The 20,000-nt window shown below is 40.4% G+C and overlaps 1 long non-coding RNA gene across 2 annotated transcripts in view; it reads right to left on the reverse strand.

Annotated features, from left to right (window-relative positions):
* Positions 1-70: 70 nt before the first annotated feature.
* The window catches only part of LOC144892063 (uncharacterized), a 442,917-nt gene continuing 422,987 nt past the window's right edge, over positions 71-20,000 (reverse strand). For both annotated transcript variants that reach the window (XR_013623374.1, XR_013623373.1), the window contains one exon: positions 71-120. This is a non-coding gene — a long non-coding RNA (uncharacterized LOC144892063). The remainder of the gene's footprint in view (positions 121-20,000) is intronic.

The following is a 20,000-nucleotide window of genomic DNA, read 5'->3' on the forward strand; positions in this document are numbered from 1 at the left end:
TGTATTTACATATCATCATGACCATGTTCTGATAACGATGAAGTTTATGTGGGGTGGCATATACCTGTGACTTGACCCGGATCGAACTGACATCTGATGCAGGAGGTGAGGTCTTGAGGGCTGGGTGAGAGGCGCAGGAAGAAAATTGCGTCATTGGCATTTAGGTCATGAGTTCGGGTGTCACATGATGGCGCAACTTATAAAATTAGCCCAGTATGCACCTGGCAATGCCAATACACCACACTGTACGGTGCAGACGTGCCGCTCGGAAATGTCTCACGCCACAGTTTCTCGCTTTACACACTCCCTTTGAAATACATGCATGTAAAAGGTTGAGATGAAATGGATACAAAAGTGAATTAAATGTACAGTACAGCAGGTTAGAGATAGTGAGGTAAAGAATGCCAAAGAAACAAATTACAACGTAGGAGTGATTGCAATAATTTTTAGAAGTGATCGTCATGGTGAATTTGATTTCTCTCAGATTTCAGGACACATTCAGACGTCAGATGAGATTTGTGTAGGAGCTGCTCTACAGCTTCTCAAGTATGGCAGAAGTAAATGGTTAGTTAAATTTTTACTGCAATAAAAACAACACGAACAACACAACTATCGGGATGCCTCGTCGTGGTGGTTGTACCCTCCAATGCAAGCCAAATCTTCCCCGCTGCCTGGATTCATCAGGGCAGCGCAGTCACGGTCAGAGTGCTGAGCAGTCCCCATGGACCAGTCATTTCCCTCTTGTCTTTCTTTCTCTTTTTTTTTCTTTCTTTCTTTCTTTCTCTTTCTCTTTCTCTCTCTCTCTCTCTCTCTCTCTCTCTCTCTGCAAATTTTGTTGCGACCTGGTGTGTTGGAGGGATTTGTGAGGTCCAAGATAACAAATTGTTAATTTCTGTATAATACAGTGCGGGTGTTTCTGATACACTGTTCCATGCTTCTCCTTGCCGGCGTTTCCCCCCCCCCCCCCCCCCCCCTCCCTGGTCTTGACCTACTCTTTCTTTCTTAAGTCTCTCCTCAGGGTTGCAGATGCGATTGTAAATTTGTACATATATAATTATGCCTAGTTTAGAAATTATGCCTAGATTTTCTCCTCCTCGTGTGTTTTTTTTGGTATTTGCACCTTTTCTGTCGCTTGGTTTGCAGTGCACCGATTGTTTTTTCCTTCCGGGATTGCTATGATTTTACTGATTTTCCTGGATGAATTGCTTTTGGTGGTACTCTTGTTTTATACTTTTATAATAAAAAGAGCTTAAAAGTCAGTCTGTCTGTCTGTCTGTCTGTCTATCTATCTATCTATCTATCTATCTATCTCTATCTCTCTCTCTCTCTCTCTCTCTCTCTCTCTCTCTCTCTCTCTCTCTCTCTCTCTCTCTCGACTTCGCGAAGGCGGGGTGCACCATTCTGGATGTGGGGGATATCCGGGTCACTCTTGCGAGATCTTTTGGCTCCGTGCCGTGGGATTGTTCGAGAGAATTGTCCGGGGCTATACAACTACAACAACAACAATCCTAAACATAGCACTTAATCTTCATTGTTGTGGACACTTTTAATAGCAAGGAAAGTGGAGTAGAGGGGGAGGGGTTGTGTTTAGAAGATAGGGTTGGGAAGGAAAGAACAAGTGTTTGGGAGGTAGGGTGAAGGACTATACGAGTGGGAAAGAAAAAGTAAGGAATTGGGAGGTATGATTAAGGACAGAAGATGAGAAGGAATTAGAGTGAAGATTAAGGACTCGGATTGGAAGGAAAGAATGAGGAATTGGGAGGGGGCAAGGTAAGGACCGGGGGTGGGAAGAAAGGAATAAGGAATTTGGGGATTAATCAGAAAGTAGGCCTCACTCATTGGGTTTCTAGCATAGTCGGCCTCACTCATTGGGTTTCCAGCATAGTCGGCGTCACTTGTAGGATGAAGATGATTTCTCACCTGTCCACCCCTTCATCCCACCACCCACCAGGTAAACAGGGTGTTGTTAGCTCGAGTTACTTTTTCACCGTTAATTACCTCTGCCACTGAAGGTTGATGGAGGTTATTTTTCACCACTGTTTGTCTGTATGTTTGTATGTTTGTGAACAGGATATCTCAAAAAGTTGTGGACAGATTCGGACGAAATTTGCTGGACAGGTTGGGTGTGTGACAAGAAAGAATTGATTCAATTCTGGTGAATATTCGAATCCGGATCTGGATCAGAGATTTTTTTTTAATGATTCTTCACCATTGAGTGACAAGGCTAAAACTGATATATACCATGATATCTCAAAAAGTTGTGGACGGATTTTGACAAAACTTGGTGAATAGGTTGGGTAAATGACAAGAACAACCTGATTAGATTTTAGTTCCATCTAGTTACCCTGCGCTCACGAAGCGAAAGCGCGGTTAAGCAATAGGTTGTCAACGTGTGCTGAATGTGTGCCGTGTGCGGTGTGCAGTGTGCCGAAAGTGTGCGTGTCTGCATTTTAAAATTCATTTTCTCGGCAACCGTTGGTCTGACTGACATGAAATTTTACCATAGGAACGCCTCTGCCTGTATATTTTTTTGCTGATAATTATGACGTCATAGGTCACGTGGTACGGACGCCATCTTGGAAAAACGTTACACCTCGATATCTCCCAAACCGCTTAATGGGAAAAATTGAAACATGGCTCATTGTCAAGTACACCCCTTGGGGAATAAGATATATTAATGATGACGTCATAGGTGTCTCCATTATGACGTCATAATTCGACAAGTACAACGCTTGATCTGATCAGTATGAAAAAAAGAATTTCCTCTGTAACTGTTAGTCCGATGAACACGAAATTTTCAGAATATGAGCGGCTCCTCCTGTAGAATTTCTCTAATGATAATTATGACGTCATTTGTCACGTGGTACAGGCGCCATCTTGGATTTTAAAAACCGTTAAAAAACAGAAGAGTTGGTTTGCACCAAGTCCTTCTCAAGACTGCGCAGGGTAACTATTCCATGAATACCATCTAGTTATACATGCATTTCACACTTTTGCAGCAGTAATAGAAAACACATTTGTTCTGCCAATGAGAAGTGTTGGAAATCAAATCTACAGAGAATTTAGTCACATGTAGTTGAGCACAGAATCTGATTTGATAACAAGGCCATTGGGGTTTCATAAACACTTTTACGATTACAAATGAATGCATCTTCAACTTTAGTTGCTGTTATAAAATCATAATAAATCAGCACTATGTCAAGTTTATAATACGAAAGAAACTTTGTGGGTCAGTCCTGATACGTCAAAGTGGTAGCTTGTCACCTCATGTACTGTTTAATCTGCTCTCTTGGTGTCACCTATCTCCATAACCTCTATCACATCACTTCTCCCACACAACCTTCCACCTGCAGGGTTTATATAGTCTATCGGGTCTTGTTTGCACTTTCATCTTCTTTCCACTTGTTCCCCGCGACCCCCTATCAGGACAATATCCCTCCATCTTCCGTCATCCACATCTTTCGCAATTCCGTCAATTGCGTATCAAAGAGAGTAAGGAAGGGTAGGGCGGAGGGGAAAGGGGAGGGGGGGGAGGGGAAAGGTGAGGGGGGGGGGGGGAGGGGAAAGGTGAGGGGGGGGGGGGTAGGAAGGGCTCAGGCCCAGATTAACAATGGAGCCTGAGAAAAACAGGCTGGAGGCCCTTCATCTTGGGGAGGCCCTAAAACTTTACCTTTATTTGCCTTTTCTTTTATTCATCATTTCTCAGCTAACTGCCATGCTGGAAGTACGTCATAGCAACTCTAAGCTAGTGATATTTCCTGGAAATGCATTTGGCATGTTTCGGAATTATATTAAAAAGTACCGGTACGAGGGAAGGGGGCGGGGGTGGGGGATGCACATCTGCCGATCAATAAATTTGCCTTTTACTTGAAATTTGGATTTTTTTTTTAGTCAATACCAGGAGTGGGGGCCCTTTACCATTCCATCGTAAACACAAACGTAAATCACACTACTAGTTGAACTTCGTCCCAAAACGTGTATGAACACAGAAAAAAAACTTAAAATTTCCTTTAAAGGAGAATATTCAGAAAACATCGTTTGTTATTCTTGAAAAGTTTCTGGAGTTTCAAAAGCAATTTATATTCGTTCAAATAATATCAGTTTTTAGAAATCCATACAATGAGTAAACTGTTCGTTGAGAATACTGTTGTGTTTGCAATTGAAGGAATGAAAATCGTAGGAACATCCATATGTGATGAGCCGCCAATCAAAATGTAGTAGCAATAGACAAGTACATCTACAAAAGTTAATTATACAAAGTCTTGGAAGATGAAAGCGCGAGAGAAATAGATTCGGAAAAGGAAAATGTACATCTCAACTCAGGGACTAGTGTGCATATTAACATTTTTACAAGACTGTTGATTACACTGCGACAGGTGGTGTGTGTAAACAACACGAAAGCAGAGCCATACCACCAGTTTACATAAATCACGATTTGCTATGTATAGGGTTTTAAGGGAACGTTTTTAACCCTCCTCAAAACAGACACGGAGGTGGATACTTTGAGACCTAGTAGGTCTTCGTTCCACCTTCTGAAACCCACATATGGAGATAACAACCAACAACACACACACACACACATTATACGAGTATGTATATATAAATAGATATAAATATATATATATATATATATAAATAAATACATAAATAAATCTATAAATATATAAATACATCTATAAATATATAAAGAGAGCCTGGTGTTGGGCTAGCGGCTAGGGTGCCAGCTTATGGATCCTAGGATCCTGGGATCCTGGGTTCGAATCCCGGTCGATCGCCGAATTAACGCCAGGGGGGTTGACTCAGCCTGTTCATCCTTCCGAGGTCGGCTAATTGAGTACCAGTTCACTGGTAATTCCCTGTGTGTCGTAAAAGGCGACAAACAGGGTTGGCGGCAGGAAGGGCATCCGGCCGCAAAACATTGCTTCAAAAAGGGAACCAACAAAAACGACAACAACCACGGTGCCCGAAAAAGGCCAACCCCCGCTTGCGGGGAAAAATGGCCTCTAAAGGTGTTTTTTAAATTTATTTATAAATATATAAATACCGTATATACCGGTGTATAATACGCACCCATGTATAGTACGCACCCCCAACTTCCACCCTCCAAAAAAAAAAACACTCGTTTTCAGATTACAATAGCGTGAATCTATGCATTTGTACACAAACTTTAAGTAGCACAAAATGAACATTTTGAAAGGAAAAAAAACCCCAAAATATTTAGCGAAATGTTGTCAGTATTCTGTTACACACGCGTCAGTGTCCAGATGTGCATGCAATCGCGGGAGCTTCTTTGCTTCATAGAAGAAAGGAGAGAGTAGAGAGATTATTAAAACATTCTTTATTGTGGAGTTGTGGCCCTGCAAAGGGCCGTCTGGGTGTGTGATGGGCTTCTCAGCTAAAGCCAAGGAAATCCTCATCGTCGCTCTCCTCTTCGAAGACGGCGTGCAAGTCCTCGTCTGGGTAGTGCAGGTCACCATCGCTCTCGTTGTCGCTGTCGCCACCACTGGAAGCTCCCTCCTGCCAGATTATATTATCTTCAGTACCGTCCACGCTCTTGGAAATACAGCACTTGAGAAAGGCCCGCTTTATGATCGCTGGCGGCATCTCCTCCCACACCTTTACAATCCAGCCACAGATCGTCGGGAGGTCCACCTTCCTCATTTGCCCGCTCTTTGTGTAACTCTTGACCCCCTCCAACATCCAATTCGCCCAGCCAAACGCTTTTTTTCGTAAATGTATTGGAAAATTGACTTGTTTTAAAGCCGAGTTTTTTTTCTATCCCCGTATATAGTACGCACCCCCAACTTTTGACTTTTTTCCGATAAAAAAGTGCGTCGTATACACTGGTATATACGGTACATATATAAATACATATATAAATATATAAATACATATATAAATATATAAATACATATATAAATATATAAATACATATATAAATATATAAATACATATACAAATATATAAATAAATATATAAATACATATATAAATATATAAATACATATATAAATATATAAATAAATATATAAAAACATTATAAATATATAAATAAATATATAAATACATATATAAATATATAAATACATATATAAATATATAAATACATATATAAATATATAAAAACATATATAAATATATAAATAAATATATAAATACATATATAAACATATAAAAACATATATAAATATATAAATACATATATAAATACTATATAAATACATATATAAATACATATATAAATACATAAATACATATATAAATATATAACTACATATATAAATACATAAATACATATATAAATATATAAATACATATATAAATATATAAATACATATATAAATATATAAATACATATATAAATACATAGATACATATATAAATACATAGATAAATATATAAAGACATATATAAATATATAAATAAATATATAAATACATATATAAATATATAAAAACATATATAAATATATAAATAAATATATAAATACATATATAAATATATAAAAACATATATAAATATATAAATACATATATAACTACATATATAAATATATAAAAACATGTATAAATATATAAATACATATATAAATATATAAATACATATATAAATACATATATAAATACATATATAAATACATATATAAATATATAAATACATCTATAAATACATCTATAAATATATAAACAAATACATATATAAATATATAAATACATATATTAATACATAAATACATATATAAATATATAAATACATATATAAATACATATATAAATACATAAATACATATATAAATACATAAATACATATATAAATATATAAATACATCTATAAATACATCTATAACTATATAAACAAATACATATATAAATATATAAATACATATATAAATACATAAATACATATATAAATATATAAATACATATATAAATATATAAATACATATATAAATATATAAATACATATATAAATATATAAATTCATATATAAATATATAAATACATGTATAAATATATAAATACATATATAAATATATAAATTCATGCTCATGCTTAACTGCCAAGCTCAAGGTATTATATTTCATTATATTTTTTCCATATTTCATAAGATTGGAGCACTAAATTATATATACTGATTTCGTTACTCCCAACCACATCCAGGTCGACTCCATATAGTGAGTGGAGTGGATACTATGAATATATAAGTATAATTACAATGTATAAACACACACACTAAAATAAACATAATACTAAATACACCTAAAATATAAACATACACATAAAACACACACACGAAAATAAAATACATAAAACACACACACACACACACACACACACACACACACACACACACACACACACACACACACACACACACACACACACACACACACACACACACACACACACAATATGGCACTAAAAAGTTTCAAATCATACACCGCATATATATATATATATATATATATATATATGTATGTATATATATATATATATAACCGTGTAGCGGTTACCGGTAGCATGACACAATTACCCTGCACCGGCCGATGACGCAACCGGCGAGCGGTCACGTGTCCGGACTCGCCCGGGCGTGTTGAGACTTGCCTTTACCGGGCGAACGCTTGCCTTTCATACCACGCCCCGTTGAGAGGCGTGGCTTATCTATTTGCATACCACGCCCCGCCTGAGAGGCATGGCTTTTGTGTGTTGAGTTTCTGATATATATTGTCGCCCATTCGATGGGCTGATTCAGTGCTTTGGAGTTCGTTTGAGCGAGCTGGGAATAAATAGCTCAGAGAAACCTAATTCCTGGCGTCGTCCATTTTGTCCGATTTTATCGTGCGAGCACAGCTCCCACAATTGGTGTCCCCCCTTTCTACGAACACGGCGATGGAGTCAGCTGTAGCTTTGAAGCTCCCGGGCTTTTGGGAATCTCATGCGGCCGTTTGGTTTGCTCAAGCGGATTCTCAATTCGCCCTGCGGAACATTACGGAGGACACGACGCGCTACCACCACGTGGTCTCCACGCTCAACGCCTCCTCCGCTTCCCGGGTTCTGAGCTTCCTACAGCACCCGCCGGACGCCGACAAATACGGCGCACTCAAAGACCTACTCCTCGGTGCGTTTGGACTCACGGAGACTGAACGCGCACGACAACTACTACACCTCTCGGAGCTGGGCGAGGCCAGTCCGTCCGAAAGCATGGACCACATGCTTGCTCTTCTCGGTGACCACAGCCCGGACTTCCTCTTCCGCGAGCTGTTCCTCCAGCGGCTACCCGGGCAGGTACGGTTAGCTTTGGCTAATTCGCCCATCACGGACCCTCGCGCCCTGGCCAAGGAGGCCGATAAATTTTTCTCGGCCAGGCGACACGTCGGAGCTCAAGATATCTATTCAACTTTATATATACATACTTGAGCTATATACGTTATATATACGTTTTCATCCACCCTACCCCCCTCCACCCTACCCCCTCCATTCCCCCTCCACCCTACCCCCTCCCCTTCTTCCCCTCCCCCACTTACCCTCCCCTCTCCCCTCCCCCCTCCCCTCTATGCCGGGTACTTCTGCTAGTATGTATGTATGTATGTCTATATATATATATATATATATATATATATATATATATATATATATATATATATATATATATATATATATATATATATATATATATATATATATATATATATATATATACTGTATATATATATATATATATATATATATATATATATATATATATACTGTATATATATATATATATATATATATATATATATATATATATATATATATATATATATATATATATATATATATATATATATATATATATATATATATATATACATACATACATGAATGATCTTTTTTAAGGCCATTTTCCCCGCTAGAGCGGGGGTTAGCCTTGCGGGCCCCATGACAATTATGGTTCCCTGTTTGAGGCAATTTTTTATGGTCGGATACCCTTCCTGACGCCAATCCTTGGTTGCCTCTTACGATGCGCAGGGATACACAGTGTACCTATTCTAAACCGTGGTACACACCGTGATCATTCATCCCAGCAAGCTGGTACTCAATTTGCCGACCTCGGAAGCATAACGAGCTGAGTCAACAGGCCTGCGGTTTTGCGGTCGATTCCAAGGAGAATCATCGGAGTGCCGTTACACCACGAGAACGGGCCGTCGGCCATTTTTACCTCGCGCAGGATTTGCGCTTCGCTCAAGGTTTTTCACCTCGCTTCATCCATTTTCACCGCATTCAGACGTTAATCTGGTGTGTGTGTGTGTAACGTGGCTTTTGAGTGGGAAATCTGCGGTTCGCCAATTGGGAGCCGTGGAACGTCCATATACGTCCACTACCCGAGGGTGTGATTTCCCAGTCGCCTGGAGGGCACCTTTACGCATCTTTGGCAGCGTGACTGTCACTCAACCGAACAGGATTCTGGTCTCGATTAGACATCGTTCTGACGATCACTGGAGCGGATCGACTTTGGCTTGATGCCTGAATAGAGACATTGGGAATGTTCTTCTTTTCGCTGACTTGGAGCACAGTGAGTTATATTGTACGAACCTGATGGTACCATCATAGGAAATATATATTGGTTGTACAATTGATTACTATTGTTGTTGTACTGTTATTCTTGTGTGATCTTTATACAATACTTGTTTGTTGGTAACAATTGGTGTGGTTTCACCATTGATCTTTGACATACAGAATAACACATCTTTCTGCCATGACTCCTCTCGGGGCTCGGAGGTACACTGTGACCGGGGTTTGGGGAGGAGCACGTAACATAAATTGGGGGCTCTCGTCCGGGGTAGAATTCCCTAACATCTCCGTCCGGGATTAAATTCGCTAACATCCTCATCCGGGATTAAATTCCCGAACATCCTCGTCCAGGATAGAATTCCCTAAGATTCCCCAAATTTGGAATTTTTCTAACATTCCCAAATTAAAAAAAAAAAAAATTGAAATTTTTTGTGTGAAGGTTAACAGGTGCTAACTGATAGTCACCATGGTGTTTGACGCAGAAAAGTTTGCGGCGTCCCCTAATGAGGCACAGTTCCAGGCATTAAAAAGATCGGAACTCATGATGTTGGCCAAATATTTTAACTTGGAGGTCCGAGTTAATATGAAGAAAGCAGAGATGCAGACATTGGTGGTAGAATCTCTGGTGGGACAAGGAACATGGAAAGAGGTAGCCTTGGATTGGTTACCCGAGGAAAAAGAAAATGTGGAGCTCCGGAAAATGGAGATGCAACTGCAGAGCCAGGAAAGGTTAAAAGCAGAGGAAAGGAAAGCAGTAAAGGAAAGAGCAGAACAGGAACGAGAACTCGAGGAAAGAAGAGCAGAACAGGAACGAGAACTAGAGGAGAGAAGAGCGGAGGGAAGGAAGAGCCGTAGAAGAAAGAAGAGCAGAGGAAAGAGCAGAGGAAAGGAGAGCCGAAAGGAAGTTAAAGGAACGTGACGGAGTATCAGAAGGAACTTAAATTCAAGGAGCTGGAATTACTGGGAGAACGGAGAGAAGTAGTATCCATGCCGCCTAGTTCGACAACTAGTCAGAACTCTTGGGATGTTGGTAGGCATGTGAGGCTGGTTCCACTCTTCAATGAAAAGGAGGTAGCCAAGTTATTTTTACATTTTGAGAAGGTGGCTCAAATGTTGAATGGCCTGTGGGGTCCTGGACTATGTTAGTGCAAAGTGTTTTGGTGGGTAAAGCTCAAGATATCTATTCGGCTTTACCAATTGACCAATGTGCAGATTATGAGAAAGTGATGAAAGCCATTCTCAAAGCCTATGAATTGGTCCCTGAAGCTTACCGACAAAAATTCAGGAATGCCAGGAAGAGGGAGAGTGAGACCCATGTGGAGTTTGCCAGAATGAAGGAAACCATGTTTGATAGGTGGTGTAACTCGAAGGAGATTGGGAAAGACTTCAACCTGTTACGACAATTGATCTTGGTGGAGGAATTCAAAGAATGTGTCCACGTGGACATTAAAGTACATCTGGATGAAAAGAAAGTACCAGAGTTGTATGAGGCAGCAACCGTGGCAGATGACTATGCCTTGACACACAGGATGGGGTTCCACAAACCTAACTTCCCGCCTCGAGTTAGCCAGGGGAGTTATGGTAAATCAGGGGCGGAGAACAAATATTCATGGAGGCAGCCGAGAGATGACTATGGGGACAAATCTGATACCGTGACTTTTAGGGATCAGAAGACTACAGTTCCAAGACATACTTATCTTCCGGGGGGCCCGAGGCAGACCTCGAGTTTTTCCTCCGGGCCTACTTGCGCTTTTTGCAAGAAACCTGGGCATTTGATGTCCCAATGTTACGCCCTGAAAAGGAAAAATCAGGAGCGGAGTCAGACTAGTGCAACTCCGAATGCATTGGCCAATGCGAGAAATCGTCCTTGGAGGACAGTGCCTTGTGAAGGTTCCCATGCCAAAGTTACGGCATTACAGAACGACCTTGATCAAGAGGGTTACAAACCTTTTATTTCAGAGGGGTTTGTGTCATTGGTTGGAGACTTAACGAACCAGAGACCTGTTAGGGTATTGAGGGACACAGGAGCACATCAATCTTTGATGCTTGAGGGCATTTTGCCATTGTCAGAGAAGACGGCAACTGGTGTTAGTGTTCTTTTACAGGGGGTTGGTGGTTATGTTAAAGCTCCACTTCATGTCATCCATTTGAAGTCTGATTTGGTGTCAGGACCGGTCACCGTAGGTTTACAAGCCACTCTTCCTGTAAAGGGAATCTCTTTTGTTATCGGGAATTATTTGGCCGGTGGTCGAGTTTCTGGTAATCCGATGTTTGTTGAAAAGCCTCGTATGGAAAATAACACCACACAGTTAGAGCAGGAGATTCCGGGTATCTTTCCATCCTGTGCTGCGACTCGTGCTATGGGTAGGAAGCGCTCTGAAGAGAAGGAGAAGGTACTGACGTCACGCTTTGCACAGGCACTTCTTGTCGAGTACCCTGAAACTAAGTGTCAGCACACACAAGTCATGGATGGAGGCAATGTTGGCAAGCTCTTTGTTGGTGGACTGAATTTTGACACAAGTGAAGATGTTCTGGACTCTATCTTTGGAAAATATGGACCACTCTTGGAAGTGCTGCTGATAAAAGACAGGGAGACGCAAAAGTCGAGAGGGTTTGGCTTTGTCACGTTTGAAAACACAAAGGACGCCAAAGATGCAGAAAAGGATTTGAATGGCAAGGATTTGGATGGTCGGACCACAACAGTAGAGAAGACAGGCCATGGGCGTCGAGGGGGCTACAGAGGAGGAACACGTGGAGGTAGTTTCAGGGGTGGCTATGGCTCCCAGGGTGGGAGTAGTAGTTTTGGTGGCGGCCGCAGTCGTGATTACTACGGAGGCTCCCAGCAGTGGCAGCGCAGTGTTGGCAACTCTCGACGGGATGACTATTACGGTGGTAGCCGAGATGGGGACCGCTACTCACGTGACTACAGCACCCGACTCTACAACCGTGATTACGATTTTTATGATCAAGAGAAGAGTTGGAAGCACTGAGTGCTCAGGAGCAGCCGAGCCAAGATTCCTACACGGATTAACCCGTGAACTCCACGTTCCTAAATGCGTCCATGCAGTGAATACTTCCAGGCCTCACCACCCAACCACCATGAAACCTGGCTCTCAGCTCGGCCTCCTTCAAAAAGTGCTATAGATTTGCTTTGCTTTGGCTTCACTGATCACAGCCCCTTAACCTTCATTCAAAAAATGAAAAATAAAAATCAGAGGTTGATGAGATGGAGTTTGGCTTTGCAGGAGTTCAACTTGGAAATTGAGCATGTAAAGGGCAGAGACAATGTCATTGCTGATGCTTTGTCCAGAGTGAACTAACTTGTGGAAATTTCTGTCGGTTGTTTGGAAGTTTTGTTGCTTTATTTTGGGGAATATTAATTATTGTTGTTCACGTGAATTGATCTTTTGGGTGTGAGTTTTACTTTTGTTTGTTAAAAGTTTTTTCCTGCAAAGAAAGTTTTCACTATATTCAAACTTTCTTTCTTGAGGGGGGGAAGTGTTACGGATTCGTCACTTCCGTTGTTGTGGTTTTCATCCACTGTAAACATTGTTGGTTCCATGTACTATTATTGTTGTCGTTTAAGGGAAATAGAGATTACTATTTTCAAAAGGTAAAAAAGTTAATGTTTTAAATGAAAGCGGACTAAGAGGAAGAGAAAAAAAAGAGAAGGCGGAGCGAGTGAGTTCGACAAGAAAGCCAAGCTGCTTTGAGGTCTGGAGCGAACGTTGGCGAACGAGAGTCACGAGTGAACTTTGGGTTTCCTATGAAAGGGATTCCTGCGACAGAGTTGTTATCGCTGTGACAGATAAACCTGCGTGACAGGTTTTGTGGTTGATTCCGAGGAGAATCATCGGAGTGCCGTTACGCCACAAGAACGGGTCATCGGCCATTTTTACCTCACGCTGGATTTGTGCTTCGCTCAAGGTTTTTCACCTCGCTTCATCCATTTTCACCGCATTCAGACGTTAATCTGGTGTGTGTGTGTAACGTGGCTTTTGAGTGGGAAATCTACGGGAAACAGAAAAAGTGGGAAACACACACACACACACACACACACACACACACACACACACACACACACACACACACACACACAAGTGCTTCAGGTAGCAAACACGATGGTTCAGGTAACATACATACATGCAATTACACATGTACATACATACAGTCACGTGAAAAAGTAAGTACACCCCATGTAAAGTTTTGACTTTTTCAACATCTTTCAACATACAGCTATTTGATCTTCATTTCAACAATATTGAGAGATAAAGGTGATATAATATAACAAATATCATAAAACATTTACATTTTGTAGTCCATTGTATAATTTAAATAAACATAAATGCAAATTTCGCATGTGGAAAAAGTAAGTACACACTTGGCTCTAATAGGTGGTATTGCCCCCTTTGGCAGAAGCAACCTCAAGTAGGCGTTTCTTATAACTGTCTACCAGTCTCTGATATCGACTGGGAGAAATTTTTGCCCACTCCTCCATGCAGAATTCTTTCAGCTGTGTGATGTTTGAGGGGTTTCTTGCATGCACAGCTCATTTCAAATCCCCCCACAACATCTCGATGGGATTTAGATCCGGGCTTTGACTTGGCCATTCCAGAACCCTGCATTTCTTTCTTTTCAGCCATTCCTTGGTGGATTTACTGGTATGTTTAGGGTCATTGTCATGTTGCCAGGTCCACCTTCGGTTGAGCTTCATCTTTCCGACAGATGGCCTCACATTATCCTCAAGCACCCTCTGGTACAATGAAGAATCCATATTGGATTCTACGATGGTGAGCTGCCCAGGCCCTGATGCAGCAAAGCTGCCCCAAACCATAATATTTGCACCACCATGCTTTACAGTTGGTATCAGGTTCTTGTGGTCAAATGCTGTTTTTGGTTTTCGCCAAACATGTCTTTTGGTACTGTGGCCAAATAGCTCTACCTTTGACTCATCTATCCAGAGCACATTGTTCCAGAAGTGCTGGTCTTTGCCGAGGTGTTCATTGGCAAACTTTAGTCTTGCCCTGATGTTCTTTCTGGACAGCAAAGGTTTCCTCCTGGCACACCTCCCATGTAGATCAAATTTGTGCAGCATCTTTCTAATGGTAGACTCATGCACTTTGACATTAACAGTGGCAAGAGCTACCTGCAGGTCCCGTGATGACATTCTGGGGTTCTTAGAGACTTCGTTCAGCATCTTGCGGTCTGCTCTCGGGCTGAACTTGCTGGGGCGGCCTGGCCTGAACAAGTTGGCAGTTGTTTGGAATCTTCTCCACTTGTAGAGGATCTTCCGGACAGGCGAATGAGTGATTTCAAATTGTTTGGAGATCTTTTTAAATCCCTTCCCAGACTCGTAGGCATCTATAACCTTCTTTCTGAAGGCCTCAGAGAGCTCTTTTGATCTAGGCATGGTGACGCCACACACTTCAACAACAAAGAGCAAACCAAACTAAATGTCTGAGGTTTAAATAAGACAGGTTCCTCCAAGATCCTCTCTAACGATGTTCTAACCATTTGCACCTGAGCTGGTGCACCTGATTCTAATTTTAGGTATTTGAAGTAGTGATAAATGTCGGGGTGTACTTACTTTTTCCACATGCGAAATTTGCATTTATGATTATTTACATTATACAATGGACTACAAAATGTAAATGTTTCACGATATTTGTTATATTATATCACCTTTATCTATAAATATTGTTGAAATGAAGATCAAGTAGCTGTATGTTGAAATATTTTGAAAAAGTCAAAACTTTACATGGGGTGTACTTACTTTTTCACATGACTGTACAATGTACATACACAATACTTATACATACAGTACACATAGGCGTATATCTATCTATCTATATATATATATATAGATATAGATATATATATATACACACAAGTCAGGAGACGACGATGGTTCACGAGCGAGCTTAATTCAATGATAAAGGACGGACTATAACCGAAACAGGCCCGGACATGCCAGGCCTGGAAATGTGAAAACAAAGGTTACTGACCTTGAAATGAGACAGAAAATAATGTATAATCAGTTATGAGGTTAGTTAGTTTCACAATACCGAAAATTCGGTGAAAAATGAAATGAAAAAAGAAAAGAAAAATGAAAAATAAAAATCGAGCTCCGTGGGGGTAGACACATGACATTGGCCGAACCAAATATCAAAACTCCTGTCAGATTCCCCCAAACCCCTCAGAGAATATGTAGCTTGAAATCGATTACCCCCTAAAAAGACATATTTTTCGGGCGTGGCTCCACCCACAATGGGTGCAATACGCCCACTCTCGGCAGGACACAACTCGATCATGATATCAACCTCCCACCCAAGTTTCATCAAGATTGGATGATATCATCGGGTAGTTATGCTGCAGAAAGACACACACACACGACAAATATAGTGGTCACTTGATAACTCGTGAACCAATATATATATATATATATATATATATATATATATATATATATATATATATATATATATATATATATATATATACATATATATATATATACATATATATATATATATATATATACATATATACAGTATATATATATACATATATACATATATATATATATATATATATATATATATATACACATATATACATATATATATATATATACATATATACATATATACATATATATATATATATATATATATATATATATATATATACAGTCACGTGAAAAAGTAAGTACACCCCACGTAAAGTTTCGACTTTTTCAACATATTTCAACATACAGCTATTTGATCTTCATTTCAACAATATTGATCGATAAAGGTGATATAATATAACAAACATCATGAAACATTTACATTTTGTAGTCCATTGTATAATTTAAATAAACATAAATGCAAATTTCACATGTGGAAAAAGTAAGTACACCCTTGGTTCTAATAGGTGGTATTGCTCCCTTTGGCAGAAACAACCTCAAGTAGGCGTTTCTTATAACTGTCTACCAGTCTCTGATATCGACTGGGATAAATTTTTGCCCACTCCTCCATGCAGAAGTATTTCAGCTGTGCGATGTTTGAGGGGTTTCTTGCATGCACAAATCGTTTCAAATCCCCCCACAACATCTCGATGGGATTTAGATCCCGGATTTGACTTGGCCATTCCAGAACCCTCCATTTCTTTCTTTTCAGCCATTCCTTGGTGGATTTACTGGTATGTTTAGGGTCATTGTCATGTTGCAAGGTCCATCTTCGGTTGAGCTTCAACTTTCCGACAGATAGCCTCACATTATCCTCAAGCACCCTCTGGTACAATGAAGAATCGTAGTGGATTCTATGATGGTGAGCTGCCCAGGCTCTGATGCAGCAAAGCTGCCCCAAACCATAATATTTCCACCACCATGCTTTACAGTTGGTATCAGGTTCTTGTGGTCAAATGCTGTCTTTTGTTTTTGCCAAACATGTCTTCTGGTACTGTGGCCAAATAGCTCTACCTTTGACTCATCTGTACAGAGCACATTGTTCCAGAAGTGCTGGTCTTTGCCTAGGTGTTCATTGGCAAACTTTAGTCTTGCCCTATTGTTCTTTCTGGACAGCAAAGGTTTCCTCCTGGCACACCTCCCATGTAGATCAAATTTGTGCAGCCTCTTTCTAATGGTAGACTTTTGCACTTTGACATCAACAGTGGCAAGAGCTACCTGTAGGTCCCGTGATGACATTCTGGGGTTCTTAGAGACTTCTTTCAGCATCTTGCGGTCTGCTCTTGGGCTGAACTTGCTGGGGCGGCCTGGCCTGAACAAGTTGGCAGTTGTTTGGAATCTTCTCCACATGTAGATGATGTTCTGGACATTCGAATGATTGATTTCAAATTGTTTTGAGATATTTTTTAATCCCTTCCCAGACTCATAGGCATCTATAACCTTCTTTCTGAAGGCCTCAGAGAGCTCTTTTGATCTAGGCATGGTGACGCCGCACACTTCAACAACAAAGAGCAAACCAAACTAAATGTCTGAGGTTTAAATAAGACAAGTTCCTCCAAGATCCTCTCTAACGATGTTCTAATCATTTGCACCTGAGCTGGTGCACCTGATTCTAATTTAAGGTATTTGAAGTAGTGATAAATGTAGGGGTGTACTTACTTTTTCCACATGCGAAATTTGCATTTATGTTTATTTAAATTATACAATGGACTACAAAATGTAAAAGTTTCATGATATTTGTTATATTATATCACCTTTATCTATCAATATTGTTGAAATGAAGATCAACTAGCTGTATGTTGAAATATGTTGAAAAAGTCAAAACTTTACATGGGGTGTACTTACTTTTTCACGTGACTGTATGTATATGTATATGTATATGTATATATATATATATGTATATATATATATATATATATATATATATATATATATATATATATATATATATATATATATATATATATACATACATATACATATATATATATTTATATATATATATATATATATATATATATATATAAATATGTATATGTATGTATGTATATATATATATATATATATATATATATATATATATATATATATATATATATATATAAATATGTATGTATATATATATATATATATAAATATAAATATGTATGTATATATATATATATACATACATACATACATATAGTGTGTGTTGCGGTTTTCGGAAGCCACCAATAAGTAATGGCAACCACCATACAGGTCCCTTAAAATAGTTATTTCATCGTGGAAAATTATCTTGGCCCCTTCCCGTTATTTCAGGTTGGTTTGTCTTTATGCGTTGGGGAGGGAAAGACAGGCCCTCCACTGATACGTGATAATTAGGCAGGCATATGCACCAATATTGCATCCACAGTTATTGATTCAAAGTCTTGAAGGGCAGAAGACAGACCAAAGACCATTGGGATATGCACCAGGTAAAAGTCCCATAGAGAGGGCTTGTGGACAGCAAACTTTTCAAACCCACCAATCCGGGCCTGAGGAACTTTGGAGGAGCTGGTGGGGGCGAAATGACAAACACGACAAATCAGGAGCCTGGAAAAACACCCCACCCCTCCCCCACTAACCCTCGGGGAGGGCTGGACAAAAAGAGGCCCGTGTTTTCTCTTTCTCTTGGCCGGTTTCACTCAGCACGTGTGCAGCCGCTTTTGACTGGACCCTCTCACAGACCTCTGCACGTGATTACTCTCTCTTGGCCTTGGACTTTTTGTTGGCTGTGCACGTGGGCTCTAGGCCGGACCCTCTCACAGGCCTCTGCACATGATTCATTCTCTTGGGCGGTCCTGCTCTGTGTTGGCTGCCGGACTCCCTCTTTCTGCACGTGTACACAACAAAAAGGCCTTGGACTTTGCTTGTTTTGCACGTGTTCATTGCTCTCTGTTGGCTGCCGGACTCCCTCTTGGTGCACGTGTGCATGACACACTCTCTCTCTGCACTCTGCACGTGTGCATGACTTGGACTGTTTCTGCACGTGCCTGCTTGCCTGCCTGTGTTCATGCTGGGACTCAACTTTACCTGCTCTTGTTCTTGCTGGGAATCGATTTTACCTGCTCGTGTTCATGCTGGGAATCGCCTTTACCTGCTCGTGTTGGGGACTGCCATTTTCCGGCGTGGTGTTCGCTGGTGAGGTCAAGACAAAAGGTGTCGCGAGGAGAAGCATCTGGTAACATCGTAACCATTTTTCCAACAGGTTCCCAATGTTCGTTCCCCATCCACTCCCACGTGAATCTGTGCTGGGCACCCTTGTTGTGTTTATTCGTAGTAATCGTCATAAGGAGTAAATTAAGCTAAGTTTTTTCCTCTTGTTCCTTTTTCTTTCCTATCGATAAGTTTCACCGTAAATATTCGTAAATAAATCAAATCGTTAAAAGTTTTCTTTCCCTCTGTCCATGAATGTCTTTTCTTTCATTGGTCCGCCATTGCTCGCACCCAGAGTAGCGATCGGCCATAGCAAAATTACCATTAGCCCGGTGGGTACCAATGGTTGCTCGGCCGTCTAAATTTTCATCCAGGAACAAAAGAAGGCGGTACACCGCCGGAGGGTACGGTACGTACCCCGATTGAAACTGTCACGTGGTACAGGTGAGGAGAGTTAGACGATGGACCCTGCTATCGCGCGACGAGCCAATTGGCGTTCGTAGTTCCTGGTTCGCAACCTGCCGAAGTACGAAGTTATTCATGCATGGCAGCCTCAGGTCCAGTAAGTTCAGGAGGGGACGGAGACTAACCCTCTCATAGTAGACCCGAACCCCGGGCCATAACAATACACACACACACACACACACACACACACACACACACACACACACATACACACACACACACATCGCTATATACCATGATCTTGATAGAACGTTGGTGCTGCAAAGCAGTTTCTTGGCTAGTGCTACAATCCTGGATGGATCGCCTCCGATGCAGGATACTGTACCATGTGTACAGGAATTTGGAATTTGTTCAGGGTGC

This window comes from Myxine glutinosa, chromosome 5, assembly GCF_964187855.1.
Source record: "Myxine glutinosa chromosome 5, kmMyxGlut1.1, whole genome shotgun sequence".
NCBI classification, from domain to species: Eukaryota; Metazoa; Chordata; class Myxini; order Myxiniformes; family Myxinidae; genus Myxine; species Myxine glutinosa.